Genomic DNA, 9,765 nt, shown 5'->3' on the forward strand with positions numbered 1-9,765 from the left:
GAATTCAGGACTAATACAAAGCCCAATACAGAAATCATCTTCCGATATCAAGATCAAAACGTATGAACATCATAATCACCAGTTACAAACCTTCAAAAACAAAAACAAAAATAGAAAATAAATTTATAAAAATGATATTTTATAATTTGAGAGTGAAACAAATAAGACCATTAAGCAACTGACAGACTGCCCATCCAATCTCTTACAATACAAAGAAGAAGAAACAGAGAACCCAATTGAGATTATTACCCAAATCTAATGAATCTTTAGGTCCAAAGAAGAGAGAGAAGAGTCAAAATCAAAAAGAAACCACTCCAAAAGTTGATACTATTCAAATGAAAAAACAAAGACAACCCACAAAGAAAAAAAAGCCCCCAAAACATCCCAGGAATTTATAGACAGTTGATCTGGTGACTTGTGAGTCCACAAGATCCTCAATAGTAATTTCATTTTCCAAAACAGTAAACAAAATCCTCAATAGAAAAGTGAAGAAACTGAACCTTCTGAGCAATCTGAGATTGCTTGTGGACTTCACGAGCCTCTTTCTTTCGTTTGCGCTCGAAATGATCATGGTGATAGCCATTTCTCTTCCTGTGAAGCTCTATGTAATCTCCTTGAGGCTTAACAAATCTTAGGAGATTAGGGATTTTTGGTTTTGGGCCCCCGGGGGGGGGAATGGGAAAAAAAAAAAACGGGAATGAAAAAAAAAAGAGAGGGAGACGGGGGTGGATAAAAAAAAATTAAAAACTTTTTTTTTTGGGATCACAAATAAAATTTAAACAACAAAACAATGTCGTTTAACTTTTTTTTTTTTTGTGACGAGGGTTGCTGTCGCTAAAAAATTTTATTTTTTGTTAAAATAATTTTTTTTTGTAGTTAATGAAAAAAATTTCATTTTTTTTAGTTACTAAGATTGAAAATTTATTTGTTTCATTTTTATTTTAATTAAAAAAATATTATTATTATTTTTTATTTGGTAGAAGTAGGGGTAATATTTTAATGAAAAATATTTTTCACTAAAATAAAAGTTAATTTTCTGTGGTCAATGAAAAATATTTTTCTACGGCCTATTTTTTTTGGTTACTAAAAATCATGAACTATTTTTTTGTGGTAAAGGAAAGGGAGCAACATTAGTGGTGGAGGTGGTGGATAAGAAATGATGGTGGTGGTGGTAGTGATGGCAAAAGATATTAGTGGTGAAGTTGTGGTAGTGATAGTGTAGATGGAGTGGCAGGGGTGAAGGAGAGGTAATGGTAGTAGTAGTGGCAGTAGTGGTAGTGGTAGTAGTGGAGTGGTGGCGATAGTAGTAGTAATGGTAGTCGTAGAGATGAAGTGGCGACAGTGGAAGTAGTGGTGGTGGTGGAATGACGTTTGCAGTAGTGGTGAAGGTGGTAGAGGAGATGGGCGGTGAGAGAGAGAGATGAGCGAGAGATGGATACAAGAGAGAGAGAGAGAGAGAGAGAGAGAGAAATAGGGACAAAGTGATGAGCGAGAAAGAGACAAAGTGGTTGCTAAAAGTGCATTTTCTTGTAGTGGATCGATAAATCGAGAGGGAGCTCAGTAAATAGAGAAGACGAGAAGGAGAGAGTGAGCAACGCAAAGACAGTGGGAGAGAGAGAGAGAGACAAAAAAAGAAAGAGATAGAGAGTGAGAGACAGAAAAGAGACAGAGAGAGAGGAGAGATGGACGAGAGAGACAGAGAGAGAAGAGAGATGAGCGAGAGAGATAGAGAGAGATGAGAGAGATAGAGAGAAGAGAGATGAGCGAAAGAGACAGAGAGAGAAAAGAGATGAGAAAAGAGATAGATGAGTAAGAGACACACAGAGAGAGAGAGAGAGAGATAGACAGAAAGAAAAGAGTGATGAGTAAGAGAGAGAAAGAGAAAGAGAAGAGAGAGAGGAAGATGAAAAAATAGGTAAAAAGATATAGACAAAGAGAGAGAGAGAAAAAAAGAGCGAAAAGAGATAAACGAGAGAGAGACAGAGAGATAAAGAGAAGAGAGATAAAGAAGAGAGAGAGAAAAGAGACGAGAGAGATAGACTGAAGAGAGATGGACGAGAGACACAGAGAGAAAGAGAGAGAAAGACAGACAGATAGACAAACAGAGAAGAGTGATGAGTAAGAGAGAGAAAAATAAGAGAAATAGAGACACAGAGAGAAAGAGAGAGACAGACAGACAGAGAAGAGTGATGAGTGTGAGAGAGACAGAGAAGAGAGACAGAGAGATAGAAAGATGAAAAAATGGGTGAAAAAGTTCCGTGTCTAAAGCCTCCTTTTCTAGTAGTGAGTCGTCTCTATCATTCATGGGTAGAATAGAGGTGCGGATTTGGGAATTGTATATTTTATATAAAAATCAAATTGAAATATTTTATACAATCACACCTATTTAGGGAGTGTGATTAAAAAGTAGCAATGTATATATAATCACACTTTAACTAAAATGTGTGATTAAAAAATATATATATAATCACACTTATTTAAAAAGTGTAATTAAAAAGTAGTAGTGTATATATAATCACACTTTAATTAGAAGGTGTGATTAAAAAATATATAAATAATCACACTTTAATTAGAATGTGTGGTTAAAAAATATATATATAATCACACCTATTTAAAAAGTGTGATTAAAAGGTAGTAGTGTATATATAATCACACTTTAATTAGAAGGTGTGATTAAAAAATATATAAATAATCACACTTTAATTAGAATGTGTGGTTAAAAAATATATATATAATCACACCTATTTAAAAAGTGTGATTAAAAGGTAGTAGTGTATATATAATCACACTTTAATTAGAAGGTGTGATTAAAAAATATATAAATAATCACACTTTAATTAGAATGTGTGATTAAAAAATATATATATAATCACACTTGTTTAAAAAGTGTGATTAAAAAGTAGTAGTGTATATATAATCACACTTTAATTAGAAGGTGTGATTAAAAATATATATATATAATCACACTTTAATTAGAAGGTGTGATTAAAAATATATATATATAATCACACTTAATTCAAAAGTGACATAAAAAATAAATATTATCACACTCAATCAAATTAAGTGTGATTAAAATATCAATCTAATTTTTTTTCTCACACTTCCAGTAAAAGTGAGATCTTTTTTTTTTTGTCAAAGTGTGATCTTTATCTGTTTTTGTAATAGTGTTCCCCTCTCATACCTAAGTTCCCGAGCCAAGACAATCTTGGTGATGACGGACACGTGGCCTTTGGCAAATAATTAGTAGCCGAGCCTAGTAATTTAGGACACTTTTGTTCCTAAAGTTTTCAAAAATATTTTTGGTGGCGACTCTGTATCTGGAAAAGCAGTCTATTTTTGGCATTTTGATTCAAAATCAATTTTCCAAAAGATTTGCTGGATTTGGATTCTTTGGTGTTTATCTATTTCACATTACACTTGTGAGATCAGATTCAAAACCACGGGAGTCCGATACTGTAGGACTTATTCGTTTTTCTAAAAGGAGCTCAAAAAGTCGAGCTACAGTTTCTGGCGACTCTGCTAGGGAGTTAGAGAACTTGACTTAAAATTCATGATGTGAACTTTTATCTACACCTATATGTTCTTTGCATTTACATTTGCATTGGTACGCTTAAGCCATTGTGTTTGTCGACTGTTATTCCTAGACGGTTTGCCGGAGGCTTGCCTAAAAGCTTCCCAAAAGGCTAACTGGTCGTGAACTCTGCTATGTTGGGAACACAACCCTTGGATCTGGACTACCACTGTACAGTTTGATCCTCCTTTCACTTCTCGGTGTTAGGTGTGAGAGGTATATTAGGTAGTCTTGCTGAGGCACCCTTTCGACTATTTGACAAAGTGACATATAGTGAAGCTATAGTGATTATTCCAACTTAGGATAGGATGTCACCCATTTGTGGGATGTTGTGAAACTCATTTGTATGAAATAATGCAGCCTAGATCATGCCAAAATCTAGGACAGGGTTACCCTACCCCCTCATAGGGGTGTTTTGGTTCTTTTACTTGATATGTGCCTTTTTAGTGAAACTGTACAAGGTGGTTCGTATCAGTATGAGTTTGAGAACAGAGTTCAGTGGGGATTACAGCTCAATTTTGTGTTTTTGATCGTGTTTTTTCTTTCTTTCGTTTTGCTAGGTTGTTTACCGTCATAGCTTCAGAAACACCCGATATTCCCCAAGTTGTGTGGACTCATTTTGGCAAGCTTTGTAAAACTCAAGACCTTGTTGGTGGTCAGCCCATGTTAGTCTCGCTTCCGCCAGTCACTTGACAAAGAAGGAACAGACAGTCAGTAGCACCGGTACAAAACACTCCATAAACACCTATCCGTTCTCACTCAATCAGTTCACCAGCATCTAGTTCACCCAGACTAGCAATGGCACAGAACACAACACAGAACGCGGAGGAATTTGCCGCCATGATGACGGCTTTCCAAAGAACCACGCGCATTATAAACCAGAGGATGGCTGCACAAGATGAGATTATTGTCGATCTACGACATACATCTGGGGCATCAGCATCAACCGTGCATCCCATCCAGGCAGCTCAGCCAAACTTGGATCTACCTCCACCAGTAGAAAATCTGCCAATCCTAGATCCTTAGGACATGTTTCCCCCGGCTCCAGCTTATCGGCCTCCGGTTCAACCTTTTGCAGGAATTTTTCCTTTTGATATCAATGAAATTGATCTGGCCTTAGTCAAGATTGCTAGATTGGAGAAAGCATTGAAGAAATCCCAACACTTCAACTCCATTCCAGATATCGAAGATGGGTACACTGAGGCTTCAGTCAGATTACCGGAGAAATTTAAGATGCCCCACATCGATAGATTCGATGGGAACGGGTATCTGATTGTGTATGTCCAGTTATTCCCAGATGTATTGAGGCCCATGGGTTTGTCTCGGGCGCAGCCATCTGGTACACTAAGTTGGAGGACTCTACAAAGTGGAATTGAAAGGAGCTATTTGAGGCGTTTGTCAATCAGTATTCATATAACACCCAGATAGAAGTAATCATTAGTGAGCTGGAGGCTACTACCCAGAACCCCAAAGAATCATTCATTGATTTTGTCGCCCGATGGAGAACCAAGGCAGCCCGAATGACAAATAGGCCTGACAAAAGAGAACAAGTCTAACCAGTGGTCCAGAACCTTGAGCCAAACATGTTGTAGAGAGTGATAGTGGCACCATTGTCCACATTTGCTTCCTTATATGAGCTGGGGGTCCAGATTGAGAGTGCATTCAAAAAGGGTATCATCCACAAAACAAGTGAACCCGCAAGAAGGTCGTTCTCTCGGAATATCAATGCTAGCAGTAGCACTATTCCATGGCATGTGGATGTCAGTACTGTTGTTTCAACGATCAAGATGGTTGATCTCTTTGCTACTGCCACAACCTCACAACCTTCAAAAAACATTGGCCCACCCCGGAACCGAAGAGTTTTTACTTCCCTCCATATGAGCCCAATCCATGCCCTCAAGCTATTAATGCAAAAGGGGTATTTCAAGCCTCTCAATCCTCATCCACTTCCAGACCCACTGCCACCCAAACATGACCCTACCCAATATTGTATCTTCCACCAACAACATGGCCATCCCATAGACATGTGCTACCGTCTACGTCATGAAATCCAGGATCTGATTAACAACAAAGTCATTGCTCCACCTGCTAAACCAAACGTAACAACTAACCCACTTCCTGCACACAACCAAGTCCCCCTGCCCAGAAAAATTAACCACATCCATACACTACTACCCACCTTCAACCTTAGCACATACATTACCTCATCCCACCTACCAAAACCGGAGGTAGTTATTCCAGAAGGCACAAACATATGCATGATGGATCTAACACCACAAACCCAATCCAATACCGTGGCAGTAGAAATGGAGAGAGAGAAGAATGCACTGAAGACAGGGTTGTCTGATACCCGTGTCATAGAGAATGGGGTCTCACTCGCAGAGGAATATGATCCCAGATTATACATTGTGGCCATTGATCAGCCAAAGTCAGTAGTCATACTGCTGGTCTTTCTCAGCATTAATGCTATCGGGGAAGACGAAATGGTGCAGAATCAAAATAAGTGGCCCAAGCAAGGCCTAAATGACTTGGCAAACCTAGAAGAGGATCTGGAGGATCTTTACTTCTTCGAGGAAGACGATACAAGTTGTGTGCAGATGGGATGGTGGGACCTGAGCCAACCATAAACAAGTAACAGATGGTTGAGTGAGGAAGAGTCAGATGTGGAGGAACAGACAGGAGAGACTGGGACAGAAGAAGAAATCACTGCTAGTGGCAAGGCTGAGGCTACACCTCTAACTAAGAAAGCACAGGCACTGGAACAATTTCAAAGGGAAAGGATAGAGGAGATCCAGGAAAAGATAGCTCTGGAACAAAAAAGGGGAAAACAAAAAGAAGAGGCTGAATCCACATCCGACAGTGTTCAAAATGCCAAAAAAACTGAGTAGGAACCCAGTGATCATAATAAAATGTTAAGGAAACTTAGAAAGTACCGGGATGCTAAAACTCGAGCCGTAGTGGAGGAAGAATGGTATGATGATAGGGCACATGATGTTAACATGCTCAGAATAGAACTTAATAACACCCCAGCCATGGTCACGGGGAGTGGTGGGAAGATAGTGATCTAAGCCACTCATACACGGATGAATGGTGGAAGGATGATACCCATGATGATACGTGGTACACTGATGATATTGATCATCTGACCCGTAGTGGTCAGTACTTCAAACCCCTGACTTTAAATCAGCCAAAATCTTCCAACAGAGAGGCTGAGAAAGCAAAGGAGAAGGATACTGAAGGAAACCTCATCTTGAAACAACTAAAGAAGATCTAGGCCAACATATCCATCTGGGGATTGATAATGGCATCTCGGGAGCATAGACAAGCCCTACTCAAAGCAATAAACCGAACCAAAGTGCCCATTGACACCACCACTGACCAATTGGTGTCGTTGGTCACCTTTGGGGACATTATGCCAGTAATATCCCTTACGAATAAAACATTTCCTCCCGAGGACGCCAACCACAATCGTCCCTTATATGTAACCCTAGAAAGTCAGAAAAAATGGATTTTACTGGTGTTAGTAGATACCGAATCGGCAATCAATGTATGTCCAATGAGAACTTCCTATGCCATCGGTTTGAGGCCGATTGACTTTACACCCACGACCCAAGATGTTTGGGCTTATGACAATACAAGTCGAGATGTTATGGGAACATTCAAAAGACATATCATAATCGGCCCATCCGAACATGAGGTGGAATTCCATGTCACGGACGTTTCGGCCAAGTTCAACCTACTACTGGGAAGGCCCTAGCTCCACCAGATGAAGGCTGTGTCATCAACTGTTCACCAACTGGTAAAGTACCCCTTTCAAGGTGAGATTGCCACTGTGTATGGCAATTCTGCAATTCGCCCTCCCCAAGGAACTACCACACCAGTGCTGGGAATCATACACAGAGAAAAGGACGTGTTTCTCTCCGGCTTCTCTCTAGAAAAAGCTCGGCTTGTCTAGAACATCATGGCAGAAGACGAGGGCAATTATGTGAGTGCCCATTCAATCTATATAATGAACAAACAGGGGCATGTGCCCAAATCAGGGCTAGGTAGAAGCGGTAGGCAGGGAGGTGCTGTTGCTAAGGAGATTAGTTACAACCCCCACGCCTTCTAGCTAGGATACAAACCTACCACTGCAGACTGGCAAAGAAAGGAGGAGGAGTTGAGAGGGAGAATTAAAGCAAAAAGGAGTGGGAAGCAATATGAGTTAGTCCACAAACCTATACGGGGAACCTTGAACGGACGCTTTGTCTGCCAAGGGGAAGATTTCCCTTTCTGTGGATTCTCGGAGCCTTGGTATGATTGGGAGACGAAGACTAGGTATCCTAGGTTTGAGATCTTCTTCGGGCACCAGTTACCGAAAGAGGAGGATGAGTAGGCAAACCTAAGCACTGGTACGACTCAAGGCAGGGTTGCGAGCTTGGTTATTGAAGCGGAGCAGTTGCTGGGAAAGGCACTGGCTAATTTACTAGCAAGTTTTACTACTGGAGCTGAGTCCGCCAACTTGGGGAATAGTTTTACTATCTCAATGATTAGGGATAAACTAGTAGAGGATTTTACTAGTCTTATCGTGGATGCATCTGAGGCTCCGCGCCTGATTTGGAAGTTTGAGAAGGGCACCGTCGGTAGTTCTAAATCTGACAATGAGGCCAAATCCCTAGCGGTAATGGCTCGAGCTCAAGTCCCGAAGCGAACTCTACCTCCAGGACAGCTGCAATATCCTCTGCGTCTAGCCCCTTAACCTCAGCAGCGGCTGATGGTAGAGGCGGAACCTTGGGAGGAACCCCGTCATGTGGAATATTATCTGTCATCTGGGAAAGTAGGTGAAAAATGGGTGAAAAATGGAGAAAAGAGGGAAACCTTGGAAAAAGTCCACCCCAGGAGAGAGAAAATGGAAGAAAAAGTCAAAACCTGGGAAAGTTCATGAAACCCGAGAGAAACTCGAGGAGAACAAGCCTAAAGTGGTGAAAATCCAAGAAAAAATGGCGAAATCAAATTTTGTTCGGTTCAAAATGTAGAGAATCAAGAGGGTTTTACGAAAAAAGTTTGCGTGGGGCGTTGGAAAGTGTGTATAAAGCACGGATCTAGAGAGAAGAAGCACCTAGAGAGAAAGAGGGAGGATTTTCTATCAAGGGTTTGTGAGGAAATGAAGTTTAGAGTTGTATATTTAAAGACCCGAGGCTGAAAGTCGAAACTGCCCTGATCTGGCATGGGTGGCTGCCAGGCCATTATTTATGGCCGACAGGCCACCTTTCTGGATGACAAGCATTACTGGTGGCCGGCGGCATTCCCAGGAGGTCGGCAGGTGGCCGGTGGGCTTAATTTGTGTCCTAGTACTATTTTATGCCTCTGTTTCCCGAGTGGTGTATGGAAGGTTCTTGTTTTGAATTCAGATTGCTTCTGGGGGAACTTGGAACTACATTTTGGTGTGTGAATATGCCCCACTTGCCAAGATGAACAAGGTGTATCTTTTTTGAGCACGTTGCAACGTCCCCGAGAGATAAATCAGAAGTTATCGCTGAACATTGCTTTTGCACATTCTGTCAAATTACGTATTTGTTCTCTTCTGTTGCATCAAATATGTGTTTTCACATACAGTTGTGTTGAACGCATGCCCTGCATCATTCATGATTCATGCATTGAACGTGCATTGAGTATGCTTTGCAGAGAATATGCTTTCAATTAACATCATACATCGGTTGTTTGTCTAGCATGGAACGTGCATTATCATTATGTTGAGTTGTCATCTTGTTCATTTTGTGCATCTTTCGCACTTGTTCCCTTCATACCTTGTTTTATAATCTCCGTGGGTTTCGTTTTTTGAGGCTGAGATCTTCTCAAGGGAAACTTTTTTATTGTTCCTTTGTTGACTTGCAAATCGGTTAAAAACATCAAGTGCACCCGGTGTTCACACCACCCTTTCTCCTCTCGCGTGGGACGCGTTAGGATTGCAAATCGGTTAAAAACCATCGGGTGCGGCCAGTGTTCAAACCACCCTTCCTCCTCTTGTGTGCGACGCATTAGGATTGCAAATCAGTTAAAAACATCGGGTGTGCCTGGTGTTCACACCACCCTTCCTCCTCTCACGTGCGACGTGTTAGGATTGCAAATCGGTTAAATATGGAAGGTTTGCCTGTTTGTTCACACCACCCATCCTCCTCTCGCATACGATGCTCTAGAATTGTTCAAATCGGTTA

The sequence above is a fragment of the Camellia sinensis genome, chromosome 9 (genome assembly GCF_055761805.1).
Source record: "Camellia sinensis isolate YWXY chromosome 9, ASM5576180v1, whole genome shotgun sequence".
NCBI classification, from domain to species: Eukaryota; Viridiplantae; Streptophyta; class Magnoliopsida; order Ericales; family Theaceae; genus Camellia; species Camellia sinensis.